A 17,043-nucleotide genomic window follows, 5' to 3' on the forward strand; every position below is an offset into this window, starting at 1 on the left:
AAATATTCATTCTATTATTTTTACAGGCTGGTGATTGCCAGAATTATATTCTCTCCCTTTTTGTTTTAAATCACCATCGCATTTCCTTTCTTCTGCCTGTCAGGATCATGTTGTTCAAAGATTTTAAAATCTAGCCACCCAAGGATCAATATGTTCACTAACTAATCCCACTATTAGCAGCTGAGAATGAACACCGGATGATGTCTGCAACCTACAAAGACTGATTTCTTAAATATAAAACTTTTCAAGAACCCATTTTTACTCTTTATCATTCTCCTTTCCTTTCTCCCTGCACTCAGAGGACAGGATTTTAAGGAGGGCTCAGAGTATTGTCCCTTTTGGCTAGTCAATAGAGTTATTTTCCTCCTCATTCACCTCCCTCCTACAATTTTGGGTGTAAAAGCCCTTCTTAACCATTTGACAAAGTCCGACTAGTTTGGCTGCATGGCTCGCCATCCTCCTTCCAGCAATCCTGAACTGTCTCAAAAGGTTCCCGCTTGGTTACCTCCCTCTATTCTCTGGGCACGGGCAGATGTTCACCCCGCAGAGGGCTGTGCCAGCTGGAACTGTCACCATGCCCCAGCTAATTGTTACTGTCCTCAGCTGGAAAGGACACTCTGCACCACTCTGTCGATGGCAAGTATCATCCCGACCCCGAATCCGCCGTGTCTGCTCCAATGAGCGATGCTGCTTCGTGTTAAACGGGCTGGAGCAGCTGGTGGGTGGGGAGGAGCGGCTGGAGGGGGAGCACATCCAGTGGCACAGCTGGATCCAGGAGTGCACATCTGTCCACAGCTCCCCATCCTTGAGCCTCTTGAGACAGCCCTGGCCACCTTTCACATTGGACAATCTCCTGGCCTTCAGCCCTGGGTAGAGCCTTGCTTGGGATTTTCCAGTCTTCTCCCTCACTACTGGCTTTTACTGTCCCTTGAAGCATAGATTTAACAACCCCGAATCTCTGTTTTGCTTTCTAGCCCTATGCAATCCTCTCCACCATCCAACTCTGCTCACAAGCTGCATGTCCAAGGTTTCCCATCCATTCACAGTTTGTAAGAAGCAGGTTTGGGAAGGTCGTCCAAAGCGTAACTCACCACATGAGTGCATGCGTCGGACTCTTGCATTGGGATGAGCAGCTGAGCTGGAGAGAAGCGGAGAGGGGGTGGAGGATTGGCTGGAAAAATATCAAAGCTCAGTGCAGTCTCGAAGCAGCAAGACAGCACGACCCAGTAGTTTTAGGGAGGCTGAGGTGGTCCTTCAGCCTTACAGCAGGAGCTGCCTGGCGCCGACGCTGCGATGGATGGTGACAATTAGCCAGAGGCTCCTTCTCAAAGCATCATGCTATCCTCTGGCTCCGAGGAACCAGCGACTCAACCTCACGCCACGCAGCCATAAGCAGCTGTGACAGCTTTGATTTCGCCTGCACTTGCCGTGCCGCCTCCAGGCTCTGCTGCACCACCCCGAGCAATCGGCCCCGGCTGACGGCTTCCTCACCTTGGGCTGCCTGCAGCTTGGTGCCCCGATGAGAGACACTGGCGAGGGCTGCTCCTAAAATAGCAGGGAGGCTCCTGGCTTTGGGTCAGATGTCCCCTGTGCTGGCCTTGTTGTGGGGGACACACTTTCTTCCAGTGTTTCCGCACCCACAGTCCAGATGTGCATCTGTGGAAGGGGGAAAGGAGGAATGTTTCAAGTGCAGAAGCATTCTGGGGGGCTCTGTCTCATGCCTGAATCACCACCCCTATTACATGAAAAGCACAAAAAATCGAAAAACCACCCCACTTTAATCACCATTGTGATTAAACCCAAAACCCACAGTGATTTGGTACCAGACTGCAGCCCTGTCATGGGGAATAATCACTAAATCACATGGACTTGATGGTCATCGCCTCTTGGGGCAAACAGGAGTGGCGATGTCAGCCTGCAAGCCTGCGTTCTCCTATAGGATGGCTTTCACGTATTTTAGATTTCAGGTCCTTCTTCTTCCCCAGTGCTGGGCTGCGAATGGATTTCTCAGAAAGCGACTCAGAAACTGGGTGGGATTTCGACATCGTGCACCCAGCTGATCCTGGTGTACGATGGGCACGAGCTAATGCAAAGCCCTTTGAAGGTCTTACTATTTTATCTGCTTATTGTGTAGCTAGAGGGGACTAAGCAGCGAGGGAAGGTCACAGGCTCAGGGGATCCTGGGGCGGGCAGGGACAAGCCTGGAGGTTCGCTCACGGCCGGCCGCAGCTCTGCAGAGACCATACCTGGGGAGAACCACCAGAAATCGCCCAAGGCAGGATCTCTCCAGCCTTTTTCTCCTGAACAAAGGAGTCATTTCCCGAGGAAATACCCCAAACAAACCCCCAGACACCTCATCCCCTCTCTTTACAAACTCAGCCGTGGCAGGGATGCGGATTTGCCTTTCCTCTCCCAACTCCATAACAATAGTTGGTATTTAGAGGGCATTTTCCCTACATTTACCCCATGCCAGGAAGCTCTGTTTGTAGTGGCTCATACAGAGGGAAACAGAAGCAGAGAGACAAGGTAAATGCATTTTTCAGTGATAGAGCTCCCTGGAGTTGAGGTTCTCCTGGACCTTCTCCCCCACCACCCTGACAGGGCTGAAATCGCTGGGAAACAGAAAACAGAGATATTTGGGCAGAACTTTCCCCAAGCAAGCGTTAAATCCTCATCCTGCCTCCAGAGACTTTCCCCCGCTGCCCTAGGCGAGCCACCGAGTTTATTTGTGAGTCAGAAATAATGACACCTTTTCACTCAGCAGCGTGAGGGTGCAGAAAGGAGACTATTGCTTAGCAGCACTAAAACCCTACCACGCTCCTGTGGATTTCTGAACCCGCTTCTCCTTCGCGTGCTTCATCAACGCGTTCACAGTTGCTGTTTATTTGGTAGAATTATTTAGCAGCAAAAGCTTTCCTAGTGGTGTTTTGACATCTGCCTCTTCTCCAAGAGGTTCGCAACCGAGATGCAGATGTGCCGGCTACAACCTGCTGCCTGCGCACGTCGAATTGTTGAAGGAGCTTCAGCTGAAACGGTTTTGATATGTAGAGCCCTAGGGCCCAATGTACCTCACCTGTATTCCGCAAGACTGTAACAACGCTGTTATTTGTACTGAAATCAGGGGTAAAGTTTTCATCGACTCTCACTACGCTGAATCAAGGCCTACAGATGGCACCGAGCCGAAACACGATTGATGATTTTGCAAGCGCAAGCCAAAGGTGGGTGGGAAACGCATCTTGGAAACTGGCTTGGTAGCACTTTGGTGCCTTCTGAAGTCTTACCAGGATGTGAAAATGTACCTGGCATTTTGCAGCTGTAAATATGGTCTTCACAGCCACGTACAGCGCTTCCAGCTGCACAGATGCTACTTATCTTTGTGTTCTCCTGGAACAAAACCTTGCTTTATTTTTCTCACTTCCAAAATAAACTTCCTTTTCTGCACTCCCACAGAGAATCGCCACCGGGAAGAAAAGCTGTGCAGAGTTTTCTAACCAGCAGATTGCCTCTCTGTTCCCTCTACCCTGAGAACCTGAAAGCAGAGCAGGGCTACTGTTTACAGAAAAACAAAGAGCATTTAAAGCTGCCTTGTTTCTAAATACATCCATTTCTGATTGAAAGAAGCTGAGCTAGTCACATTGAAGGAGCTAATTAAAATGTAAACAGCGTCGCTTTTAATTACCAGCGCTAAAAATTGTCATTATTTATTTTAAAAGTCGAGGTGCATAAGAATATGTGTTTAATTGCAAAAAGAAGGACGAGGTGAATTTTAAATGTACTTTGGAGATGCTGCAGTCTGAGCCCTGGCTGGTTGTTTCCATGAGAAAATACAGTGGTTTTTTTCACCCTGCAAGTCCTTCACTTCAGACACATGGTTTGATATTTTTTTTTTTTTCTCTTTTAATGCATTTGTTTGTTTGTTGGTTTGGCCTTTCTTTTTCAAAATCCTATTTCCCATCTTCTGCAATTCTCGCTCTTGGAGGAGTCTGGAAATCAGTCCATCGCTTCCAGATCAGTCGTTATTGGATGTTTTTCTGTTCACGCTGGTAAATGGCTCGATTGTGTGTAATTAGTTAAAGATGTGAAGTGCCGACTAAGTGCTAAGTAATGTTACATAAGTGTAATGTATGGCAGACACACTGTGCCACAAAAAGCATAATACTATTTTGCACTTAACTAGCACCTTTTACCCCAGGTTGGCAGAGCTCCTCGCTATCGCTGCTGGAGGTTGTCAGCACCCTGGCAAATTAGGTTATTGTTTTAATACGCGTTTACAGCTGAGACAACTGAGGCACAGAGCAGTTAAGTGCCTTGTCCCCGTTCCCCTGGTGAGTCAGCAGCCGAGCGGCGCAGCAAAGCCAGACATCTGAGTCCCACCGCCGGCTCCGGTTAGGGGTGACGCTCCCTGCCAGGAGCTGGGGCTCCGTAACCCCTGGCTGCGCGGCTCCCGCTGTCAGCAAAACCCGGGGGTCACAGCCCGGGGACAAGCTGTGAGGAACTGCAGAGGGGGAGGATGTTTCGGATGGGCTCTGCAGGCATGGCAGCCTGCCCGTGCGTGGGGAAAGGACTGCTGGGTCGGTGCATGGCCACAGGGGCTGGCTGTAGGTGTGCTGAGAGGAGCGTCCTCAGAAACGCGCCCAGCCTGGACGTGGAAAAAATGAAGGATGGAGAGCTCACCTCTTCCCTCTCCGTGGTCAACCGCTTGCTGGAAAGATCTATTTCCTTCGAAGGTGGCAGGCTTCTGCTTCCAGCAACACGTTTCTGCAGGGCTTGTTACATTGAGGAGGGAGAAGGAGAGCAGCTTCATCTCTTGCTACCGGGCTCACATCATCTTCCAGCTCATGCCCATCCCATGGATACATGCCAGACCAAGCTGCCCATTAACTCCAGGACCTTCTGCCTGAGAAACCCAAGCAGTGAGCCAGCACAGGCTGGGACATCATTGAGCTATGGCAGGCCACTGCTCTGTGCTTAAGGTCACCAGCCAGAAGCTGGGACTTGCCACATCGATGGGATGCTGGTCCAGACCCAGCCAGATTGGTCCTGCAGAACTCTGGGCAGGATGCACACCATCCCCGCTGCCCAGGCACCCCTGCTCTGTCCCCCTTTGCAGCATCGCTGTGTTCCCCCCTTTCCTCTTTCTGGTGAGTGGAGTCCTTGCAGCCTCTCCCTCCCCCTCCAAGGTGCTTTCCCCAGGCCTTGGATTGCTTTTGTAACTGTGCCTTCTTCGGATATTCAACATCCTCTGGAAAATCTGATTTCACACCATATTTGTATGTTTAACAAAAATAATTCCAAACACCGAAAACAAGCCGTGCCCTGACTGGCATTACGTAGCATTTGTGATAATTGGATTCTCAGAAAGCCAAGCACTTTCTGGGTTTTAATGAGATTCAAACTTTAATTACTGCGTCCCTTTCCCAGGCATGCAGTGGAAGAGGAAAATGACCATAATCAGGTCTACGGCATGTTGCAAGAGACAGCCTCGATGGATCGCGATTCGGTTCCTTAATGAGGGGCCATTCTTGCCACACACAGTTGGAAAACCAGTTTCTCTTGCATCATGGCCTACATTTACACCCCTTAGGATTTTGGCCACAAACCACTGCTGCATCCTCTCAGAAGGCACTTCTTCACTGATGGAAAACCAGCAGAGATGGCTCCTGGACCTGTAGGACAAGAGAGGGAGACAAGGACACGTCAGAGACTGGTGCACACTTTCATTAAGGTCTTGATGATGATAACACAGGGTGGTCCTTGGGCAGGGTTCAGGGTCCCTGCAGGTCCCCATCAGCTTCCCGCAAGCCCCTTCCACAGCTCTTCTCCTGCTGCACCTCTCCTCCTGCGCTGCGCAGATCCCAGGCAAATCTTGCCCGTAAGGCTGGGATGACTCATTTGCTGGCTTTCTCACTTCCCCGCCTCCATCCTGAAGGATGCGGTGTTTTGTCGACTCTTATATCTGCACTGAGGTTGGAGGAGGCAGATGAATGCAGTGGTTTCATGTCTGCAGAGTGACGGCTGCAACGGAGGAATGGGGTCTTTAACAGAAACACTTAAACTTTACCTGAGAGGAATCAAGATACTGTGTGGTCATCTGAGAGGACTTTTAAATTGCAATGTTCAAAGTGTGTGACGATGTTCAGATACAAGCCAAGAGAAATTAATTAAAAAAAAAAAAAGGCCTTTGTTAGACACTACATCAAATTCTTCACAAATGAGTTGGTACATTGCCTTATGGTCTTCCCACATCCACTGTCTTTATATAATGATAAGAAACCTCTCCATCTACATGTTCTTGATAGCCCCATGGCTTAACTTCCATTATTCCATTGTCCTTTAGATGGTCAGAGATTCATGTCATGCCCTGCCTTTCTTTATGCTGTATTCAGGACTGAAGTCAGAATTGCCAGGTGAAAATTTCCAAGATTGGTCTTCTTTCCATTTCCTGACCCTTCTTCCAAGTTCCCAGCTATCTCCCTGGTTTCCCACCACTTAAAAAAGGTCACTGCTGTTGCTTCTTTTCCTCTCTCAGCAGTATGGAGTACATGCTGTCCTTGCCTAATACATGCAAGCATTTTCTTGGAATTACCTTCTTTTTAATCGCAAGCTGGTTTTGCATTCAGTCGTGTACTCTAGATGCCTACACAGCGAGACGTGACTGCTGCTTGCTGGCAGCAGGGGAAGTCAAGGTCTAAGCGGGCAGGAGCAGTGGGTGGCTTGAATCACTCTTGACATGAGACACCCGAGCAGTCACCGTGGGCAGGTTTAGCACCTCCAGTCTGCCCATAGCCGTGATCTCCATTGGTTCCTGACACCATCAAGTACCGCTTTCTCTGTTAGCTGGATGTTGGCAACTCAGCCAGCTTAGGAGGAGGAAACCCTTCTTCCTGGCCGCGAGGTCAACAGCGAAGGAGCTGCATGGGGAGCTAGGGCATGTCCTTGAAGTGGAAGAGCTCAGTGGGACCAGTGCTGTGGGGGGAAAGCCTTGCATGGGGCTCAGAGCACCCCTGGGGCTGTGCTTTTTGTGGCCATCCCTTCCAGTCTCACCCGGGCGATGTCAGGTAGAGCAGGTGTACATACTTGAGCTCTCGTCAGAGAGACAGACCTGTCTCTCTGGTACTTCTTGGGCTGGCATTTTTGAAAACCTGGGCAAAGGGGGGCAAACCCTTTAACTGTTCTGTAGCATCGATCCCCCAGGTCAGTGTTTTGTTATTGCTCTTCCCTCCACCTTCCCTTTTTCTGTGCAAACCTGGCTTGACTCATGCTTTCTTCTTTGCTTGCTTTGCCCTTTTCCATTTCCAGAACAAGCTATTTTTATCCTCAGAGCTGTGTATTCCTGGGGGGGGAGCCATGTTTGCTGCTGCTGCCCTGCCAGAGGAGGCAAGGCTGTTCTGCTTCCCCTGGGCTCATTTTTAGGGCTCCACAGCAGGCATGGGTGGTAGGTGCTCTCCAGACATCCAGGGCAAGCAGGGAGTCAGGAACCACGAGCAAAGCTTTGGGGCACGTGTGGGGGTATATTTGGTGAGGTTACAGCACACCCTCAAGCCTCTTCCAGTTTTGCATGGAGCCATATTCCCCTTCTGTGACAAAGACGACCAGATTCATGGCAAACGGCCAATAAGGGTCATGGAGAAGACAAGAGGGTGAGCTGGAGGGCTCCCACGGGCTCAGAGCCTCACCTTGCAGAAGGGCACAGGCAGCCTTAGGCCCCATTGAGACAAATCCCAGGAACAAAGTGCCCGCATAAAGGTTCTTACCCTGGGGCTTATGCAAAACAAACTCCTCCTCTCCCTGCAGCGACCAAGACCTTGAATTTCCCCCACTTAAGTCTGGACGAACACAAATACATCAGCAGGTAATGCGGGACGACCTGTGTAGGAAGCAAAGTCCCTTGCGAGGTATTCAGACTGGAGAAGGGCAAGCTGCCTTCTGGGCTGTCGCTCCTGTTATGCCCAAGACCAGGAGAAACTGCAATCCGCTTGGCTTGTAGCAAGGCAGCACCACTTCGGGGCACAATTTGAATGTTGTCCTGTCTCCCAAGGGGAAATCCATTCCGGATGGGGTTAGGATGCTTCTTTTGGGAGAGAGGGAGCTTGTTTCCAGCACGTGCTGGGTTGATACTCTGGACCAGGCTTTTCCAGGTGCCCATGTTGAAGGACATGGTGCCTTGAGTACTTCCCCTGTCTCTCTTCTCCTCTGGCTTTCAGTAGGGTATTCTCTTCTGCTGGCACATCTGAGAGGTGGGACCCCTCATTCTCAGCTACATGGGGAGGCCCCTGAGCCCCACAGCCATTCCACGGATGTGGGACCAGGTCGGGAAAGCAGCACAGACAGCACTCACGCAGGCCACAAACCTCTGAGCTCTGGCTGCGAAGCCTGCACACATGACTACCCGTAAGCACAAGTCCATCCTAAGCCTTCAGCAGTCACAGGACCGTTGTGTCCCTCCTCTTCCCAGGAAGCAGATTGCAAAACCACGTAACCGCAGAGACTAGCAGTGTCTGAATGGGCTCAGGCACCAGTCCATGCCCATCTGTGGCTCCTGGGAAATTACTTCCTATGGGCCAGGAGAAGCTAAGCATGGTGAGAAACAAAACCTCCCGCTGGGTAGGCAGCTCTCCTCTCTCCCCAGAAAACACAAACGCTGCCCTGCAATGGACTGAAAACTCCTGGACCTATAGGAAAAAAATAGCCCCGTCCCATGTGTCACCCCCCCAAACAGCCTTTTCGGGGGGGGGGGGGGGGGGGCGTTGGGGGGGAGGTGTGCAGCCCTTAGACTTAGAGTTGGACTCTGGACAGTACAGAGGAGGCCATTTGGGCGGGTTTGCTGCTGCGGCAACCTCTGGAGAAAAAAAAAAATGCAACTTGAGACCCACCAAATGACCTGCAGTGAGAGAAGATGCTTATTCTTTCAGGTAATACTATTTTTTCTCTTCGGTGGAAGGAAAATTCCTCCCTCTTCATGGGAGCAGTGCATCCCACTTATTTTCCACTTGAGCCTGAGTGACCAAGAGGGTCTTAAGTGGAGCATCCAGCTGTGGCGTGGAGGGTGATCTTGATGAATAGGTACATCCTTCCCCAAGCCCTGCCCTTCCCAGAACTGCTGCCAGTATTTCCACCTACTTAGTGCAAAACCACGAACAGACACAACAGGAAGCCATTCTCTAGAATAAAACAGCCTTTCTGAGACTTCAGAGCTTGGGCACAGCCCCTCCCTGGGGAGCGCTGGGATGGGGCAGTGGGTTTGGCACAGTCTGTCCTTACAACGGGCAATGCACCACAACAGCTTGTCCGCAGATTTTCATTTTGTCAGGCCTGGCAAGTGAAAGGATGCTCTCCTTTTCCGGAGGTCAGGCATCGCTCCTCCTTATGGAACACTCTGCAAAGATCAGGGAATGCAAATGGTGGAGAGGATCCGTTCCAGGTTATCTGTCTTCCTCCTCTCCCAGCTCCTGGCTGTGGAGATCCCGAGTGAGATGCCCATGCAGGGTGCAGTGCAGTTGGCAGAGGCTGCTGAGATGTTTTGTGGCTCTCTAACCACCGCTGGGGGAAAGAGAAGGGAGCTGGCATCATCTCCATGTGGCCTGTGGCTGGACACTCAACAGGAAACAGGGAGAGCCCAGCAAACCTCACTGGAAAAGTCATCTTGTGCACGGATCAAAGCATGAAACTGCCTCCAGGATGAGAAAATAAATAGAGAGCGTGAGAAATGTCGGCTCGTTTAGAAAAGAGGCAGAGGAAGAACATGCTTCTTTGGCTTGGCCGGAAAGTGAAAGAGCCAGGCTTGCAGAGGTGGGACAGCAGATCACAGCGGCACTACCAGGAGAGCACTGATGTTTAATAATTTTCATATGCAACAAGAAGAGGTTAAAAACATTTGTTTGCGAAACCAGAGCATAATTAGTAGCGAGTCACGGAAATCGTTGTTCCAGCTACTGTAAAAACAAGCCGGTGCTGACGGGTCTGCTGGCCATTCGAAAGCGTCGAGAGCTTCAGCCCAAGATTCCTTCCTTAATTGCACCACTCTTGGCCACTCGCTCTAAATTAAGCGGACAGGAGCACAAGAGAGCTAATGCACCGCTCTGAAAGGCAAACTATTAACCAAAGTGTCTCTCAGATGTTTAACTTCAAGGAGGCACGATTGAAATCTCATCAATTATGATCAGCGGACATGAGAAGGGCCTGAAGTTCATCCATAACGTAATTTGCAGAATAATAAGAATTAAAGATGTGAAATCTCTTTTAGGTTGAGTCTACTTCAGTCCCCAGGGTGAGTTAGATGGGTGTCTGCATCATGCTTCCCGCTGTGCTGCATGCATGCAGTAAATGCAATGCAAGAAAAGTTTCCCTGATGCGCTTTAGTGACTCAGAGGATATTGCTGTTGAGTATTTACACCACAGTTACAGACATAAGCCCTCTCTGTGCAGCCCCAGGCATATTCCCTGCTTTTGGCTTCATTGGCAGCTTTGTCTTTCTGAAATCCACCCAGTTATTCTCACAGTTCTTCTCCTGGATTGAAAACAGCCCTCTGCTGTCCCTGGCATCCTCTTCCTTTAAACACTTTGCGTACGGCCCCTGCCCTCGGCAGACTAGTCAATGGGAACAATAAACTTAGGGGAGACCAATGAACCTGGGGGAGACCGTGACATTCCTGATTGAAAAAACAAGATTGAGCCCTTCGCTTCCCACCGTGCTGCTGACAGCAATACTACTTAGCACTCCTACCCTATGACGCATTACCCAAACATTAGCTAATTATCCTGCCTGACTCCTTAGAAAGTAGGCAGTTAAGTGTTTAGCTCCATTCTCCAGATGGGGTAACCCTGGCAGAAAAAGAGGTTAACAGGGGAAATGCCAATCCTACTGTGTAGGGTGGAGAACATCCCTGCCGTTTGGCGGAGCAACGTTGAGCATGGGGCTTGTCTTACCCATCTCGCCTGTCTGCACTGAAGCTGAGCTTCATCTACAGTGGGCATAAAAGACCAGCACCTTGGGAGAGTGATTCATCCTTGCCCAAGGCATGTCCCATTGAGGTGGGTTAAGTCATCCTCTAGGAAGAGCACCCAAGGAGTCCACCTTCTCCGTACTGCCAAGGGGAAGGGAAGCACCTGGGAAGGTGCAGATGCCCCGAGCAGACAGTGCAAGTTGTCTCCAAACTGCAGAGAGCAACACTGCCAGGATCCGTGCTCAAGAGCTCACAGATCCTGGGAGATATTCTACTGGTGTCACTCAAGCAGACTTTGATGTTCACGCCGGAGCACAGTGTGCAGAAAGCAGGGTGCAAGCCCACGCCTTCCTACTATCAATTTGGTGACGAGTGCTCCATTGCAACCCTGAACTGGGGCTATCTTTGTGGGGAGAAAATGCTGAAACAAGCTATTCTTAATGAAGGGAGAAAGTGTTTGGCAGAAAGGTCCTTAAAAGACAGCAACAGAAGGAGTCCAAACCTAATAACAAGAGCTCCAGCCATTGTAACTAAGTACTCCACAAAATGTGTAATTATGGCACTATAGCAACTATTGAATTCCAAGGCACATTTTGCATCTGAAACACAGGACAGAGCATCCTCTTTGGGTGGTTCAGAGAAACAATCACAACACCCAAGCGCTCCACGTAGAAAAGGAGAAGCGCCGAACCGCGGTGTGCCACGAGCAGCGTGCGGCTGGCGTGCAAGCGCATCCCCACAGAGCAGCCCTGCCCAGGATGAGCGCACCTGCCTGGGAGGAAGAGACGAGCAAATATTTTTAGCCCTCGGAGCAGCTGCGAGCATCTCGTCTGCTTCCTACATAAAGCCCTCACTGAATCATGGAGCGGAGCCGAGCACAGAGGCACGGAGAAGGTGGCATGGGGGTGACATCGGAAAAAGCGCATTTTACCAAAGCGTGGAGGGCGCAAGTACAATTTGTGCTGCCGTTCCCATCTCACCAGCTTTTCCTGCCCTCGGGTGCCCCGTTTCAGTTCAGACGGGGCCGAGCACACAAGGGTACCAAGGAGATCTTCTTTCCTCAGCGTGGCTGGGAGCCACTTGCATCCCTTAAAAGGCATCTTCTGACTCAGATACACTCTCCTCCATTGTCTGGGGCATGTTGTTTTGCAGCTGGAGACTGGTGAATGAAGCTGAGTTACTGACCTTGATTCGGAAAAAAAATGCACGCTTGTGTTTTGTAAGACAAGCCTTTTAAAGCTGGCTTTTATGCAAAGAATTATGCCAATGTGCGTATGGAGGCGCTGGTATTTCAGGCCCCTTTCAATCTTCCGGATTGCCAGTGAGCTCTTTCACTGATTTAAGCCTTTAACCAAAGGACGGATGCTGCAAGAGGTGGTGAAGAGGACTCAAGCAGGTATTTAAGTGCGTGGCCTACGAGCAGATGCTTGGATCAGGGCCTAGATCAGAAGAGGTATTTTATTACATTGAAGGAGGTATTGTTTTAATACGTTTAAGGAGGCCCAGATGATCCCTCGCCCTAAATGGGGGGGAAAAAAAAAATAACCTGCCTTTGAGGCTTGCTTTCACCCTTTTTCGGTGTGGAAATGCATTGAGGCCCCACAGAAAACTGGTCTCAATCAGCTTTGCCACTATTTTCCCCCATCACGTCATCACAATGAGAGATGATCATGAGTGAGGCCAGTCTGGGGAGTTTTTTTAGAATTGCCTCTAGTCCCTCTCCAGCCTTGCCCAGAGGTTAGAGGTAATTTTCTTTGAAGACACTGGGGGAGGCAGCACGCGTTCGGCTTGGGAAGATGCTCTCCAGCCCGGATCCAGCGCAGACAGGCGGGTTTATTCCCTTTGCACGATGCACCAAAGTAAAATGAGGCCCTGGCTTTGCAGAAGGAGCTCGGTTAGGTGAGCATCGCCAAAATCTGGTACGACAATACCCCGTCAGGCCAGCGCCCCGCTTCCGCTCAGAAAACAATAGAAGTTTACACAACTGCAGCCTACTTGAGGTTTTTGCCTTACTTCACGGCTGAGCAACGAGACCCCAAATGTTACAGCTCTGCCTAATGTCCTTGGCTCTGTCCTGCTTTGGAAGGAAACATGCTGTGGCCCGCGCTGCCAATGCTATTTCCTCTCGCTTGTCTTTAAAGGTCTCTTTTTCCAACAGCTGATCGGCTCTGCAGCTCCGGGGAGTACGTGAGATCCGGCTGGCCCACGATCTAGCTGGTATGGCCGCGTGCCATGTTGTTGTTTGTATTGCTTTCATTTTTTTGGCGTTACTTGGCTCTTCCACGCAACTTGTTTTCATCCTGAACTATGTGCTCATTACATATCCAAACACCCACGCAGGTTTTGCATGAGGAAACTCGAAACACACGCGCAGTAGAGGAGCAAGTTTGTGACAGGGGGAATGAGATATTTGTCTCGAGGCAGACACAAACAATTGTCAAATCCCCGAGCTGCCTGTGATTGGATTTCAAGCTTACTGACGACAAGCATGTGAACACCGTGTGCGCATCCTCCTGGCAGAGGGATGCGGGGGACATCTCTTGTGGTCACCCTGGCCTCTCCCAGCAACTCCAGCTACTGTCCAAGGCACACGTCCAGGCACCTCCTGGCTCTCTGGCAGGCTGTGCCCTGAACGCCAAAGGGACCCAGTTTTGCTGCTAGGAGAGCTCTTGCTTCCCCTCTGCGGCCTCATCCTCACAAAGCCGCCAGCCACAGGCAGCACAGATCCACCCGGCCAGCTCAGGTCCGGCAGGCACCGAGTCGTGCTGGAAGATTTCAGCAAGGTCCCAAGCAAAGGGGTCAGAAATAGGACTTTTCTGCATGGTATTTACTTCATAAGTGCCCTCTTTGGGTTTTTTCCTTAAAGCAGAGCGTCTGAGCTGCTGCTGGAGGCAGCACCGGCAGCATTGGTGCCATTGGGCCCCCCACTTTGCATGGATCCGGCATTGCACTAGCGCAGCAAACGCAGCATGGCCCTGGACTAGCAGAGCAGGGTTCAGATACTCAGGTTTTCCGAGTCTCTCCCATTTTTACGGCACCACCGCCGCTGCAGTTGAAGTCCGGCAGCCGCCCTGATTGGGATGCAGAGATCTCAGCTGGAGGCTCGCAGGCGGTCCAAATCTGCAGCATGCCGCTCCCCTGCACACTGCGCTCCTCCCCACTGTGCTCAGTCTGCTCAGAGCGTGGAAAAAACCCTCTCCCAACGACCGCCAGGAACTGCACAGCACTGGGCAAGCTCAGCCGGAGAAACCGGGGGACTCGGTTTGCAGCTCGGGATTGCTTTGCTTCCTCGCAGCCTTCCCTGCTGCCTGTGCTGCAGATGAATAAAGATTTTCCAGGGCTGTCAGTACCGCATATTTCACCAGCATTCGCTTCACTTTAAGTCCAAAATGCGCTAAAAATAAGCTGGCTCGGCATCCAGGTTTTGATTCAAGTGGTAACAGGATACCGGGCAGAAAAACTCCTGGGGTGGTTTGCACTGTGCAGTGGCAAGCAGGGGGCTGCTGGCTCTCCCTTCTCCTCCTCCTCCTCCTCCCGGCTGCTGCGGGGCTGTCGCTCACCACTCACTCACAATTCCGTAAGTTTCATAGTTGAAGATCACAGGTTTCATATGGCATGGCTCCTCAGGGCTGGTTGTTAGTGAGGCTCCAAACGCCAAGGTAGCATCTCTTCCTCTGCGGCTGGGAGCGTATTATTAGCGAGAACCTTCGTAAACTATTTCTTTTAATAATCCTGCAGTAATTTTGGGAGGGGGGATGCCCGCAGGCAGAAGTTTGGGTAAGTGAAGTACGAAATGCCACAGGAAGGCCACAAACTTCAAAAAGCTTCATTAGCAGAGGGAGGTGTGGATGTTTGCGCCTCGTGCATGGACTGTGCTGTTGCAGAGCCGCGTGGCTTTGATGCCATTGAAAATACTGCAAATCCCCCTCCTGGGAAGGCGTCTTGAGATGAAATGCTTGCTGCCCTCCCTCGCTTTTGAAATACCCAGTTGATGTTTAGTCTTAAAGGCTGCTGAACGAGTTTTTCATCCGCAGGCAGATTTTGCTGCCGCATTCTCACTCGCTTTCCTAAAATAAAAGGGAAAAAAAAATAAAATAAAAAAAAAAAAATCCTTGTGCTAATTTAATCTAGCCAGGCATCTTGCTGTCCTGCCTGATAATATCTCTCCAATCTGTCATTTCCAACAGACAGCTGTTTATTTGTTTGGCTTTTTTTTCCCCGCTGGTCTTGAAATTTCTCCCTGCTTTCTCAAGCAGCCCAGAGCTGCCCCAGGGATGTCCCAAGCCTCCCCCTTGCTTGGGTGGGGGCTCTGGGGGGAAAACATTTCCTTTCTCCAGGAAAAACACTACAACAAGCTCAGACAGAGAAACCTGTCAAAGAATACCCAACTTACATGCTGGTTTGGGGTTTCAGAGCCAGCCTCCTGGCATGCAGTGGGCCAAAGCACTGAAAAACAACCTGGTGCAGATCTGGAGATCCCAATGGGAGCTTCCCTCCAAACTGAGCGCGGCACCGCAGACCCAGAGAAGTACCATTGCTGCCGGTGAATTATTCAGCAGCATCAACTGCAAAGGAGGAAATGATTAAATACAAGTTATTCCCTAGAATCCACGGCAAAAGATAAAAAAAGGTATTAAATACGACAGCGTGCAAGACATGAGAAACCACTTGGGTTCCTTCCCACAGCCCAGACCTCCAGGTCGCCTCTCCATGGAGAATGCAGAAGAGCTGTTGTATGGGCTGGAAAAAATGACCCAAGGAAAAAAACCTTGATTAATTCTGGCACCCTGCACTCAATTTGTAGTTGCTTTCAAACGGGACTGTTGGTCAAACGCTAAATCTGAGCGCCACTCGATCATCTGCATTTTGTTATTTACTTCTATTTATTTATTTATTTACTGTTATTTATGGTGACTTTAATAGCTTTAACTCCTTCTTCGGAAAACCCCCCAAAAACTAAACAAACCACCCAGCATTTAAAAATTGGCAGAAGTGTCAAAACAAGCCTCTTGGGAAGTGTAAGAATACACGGTCAAATATTTGGCTGACAAAACGGAGCGAGGGAGGATAACTGTGCTACCCACGTCAGGGATCGGCACAGGAGCCAGAGCGGGATCAAATCCCACTGGGTTTTCCTAGATGCCTTTCCCAAGCACCCACCTGCGGCTGCCATGGGGCCAGGAAAGGAGACGTCCCCTTTGGCAATCAACACCCCACTCCAGACCCACAGTGCTTTCCCTTGAGGCCCACAGCCAACTCAGCCCTATGGGGCATCCCTCTGAGCTCCACAGCAGCTCCATGGGGCATCCCCCAAGCCCCACAGCCACCTCAGCCCCATGGAGCATCCCCCTGAGCACCACAGCAGCTCCATGGGGCATCTCACAAGACTCACAGCCACTTCAGCCCTATGGGGCGTCTCCATCAGCCCCACAGGGTATCCCCGTCAGCCCTACAGCAGCTCCATGGGGCATTCCCCCAATGCCACAGCCACCTCAGCACCATCAGGCATCCCCCTGAGCCCCACAGCCACCTCAGCCCCATGGGGCACCTCCCTGAGCCCCACAGCTGCTCCATAGGGCACCTCCCTGGACCCCACAGTCGCCTCAGCCCCAGGGGCATCTCCCTGAGCCCCACAGCAGTTCCACAGAGCATCTCTCCAAGCCCCACGGCAACTCCCCAGGGCATCCCCCAGGCCCCACAACCACCTTAGCTCCGTGGTATGTCTCCCTGAACCCCACAGCAGCTCCATGGGGCATCCCCCCGAGACCCTCAGCCCACCTCAGCCCCACAGGGCATTCCTCTGAGCCCCACAGGAGCTCCACGGGTACCACCCTAAACCTCACAGCCCAACGCAGCCCCATGGCATCTCCCCGCTCAAGCCCCACAGGCTGTCACCTCTCCCCAAGCCCCATGAGATGTCACCCCCTAGGCACCACAAGCCCCACACTCCACAGGAACCCTCTGGAGTCCCACGGCACGTCGCTCATCACGGAGCCCGGAGTCCCCTGGAGCCCCACAGCCCATCCTCCCACCCCAGCCCCACTGCGCCCCACCTCAGACCACCGCCGCCGCCACCTCCCGCCCGCGCGGCCCCTTTAAG

General features: G+C 51.2%; 1 long non-coding RNA gene across 1 annotated transcript; it reads right to left on the minus strand.

The window, feature by feature from the left end:
- Positions 1-9,825: 9,825 nt before the first annotated feature.
- Positions 9,826-17,030, minus strand: LOC134510412 (uncharacterized). The gene is made up of 3 exons (XR_010069603.1): positions 16,997-17,030; positions 15,337-15,508; positions 9,826-15,010 (listed from the first exon to the last, which is right to left on the minus strand). It is a non-coding gene; the product is annotated as an uncharacterized LOC134510412 (long non-coding RNA).
- Positions 17,031-17,043: the final 13 nt, after the last annotated feature.

Source organism: Chroicocephalus ridibundus, chromosome 1, assembly GCF_963924245.1.
Source record: "Chroicocephalus ridibundus chromosome 1, bChrRid1.1, whole genome shotgun sequence".
NCBI lineage: Eukaryota > Metazoa > Chordata > Aves > Charadriiformes > Laridae > Chroicocephalus > Chroicocephalus ridibundus.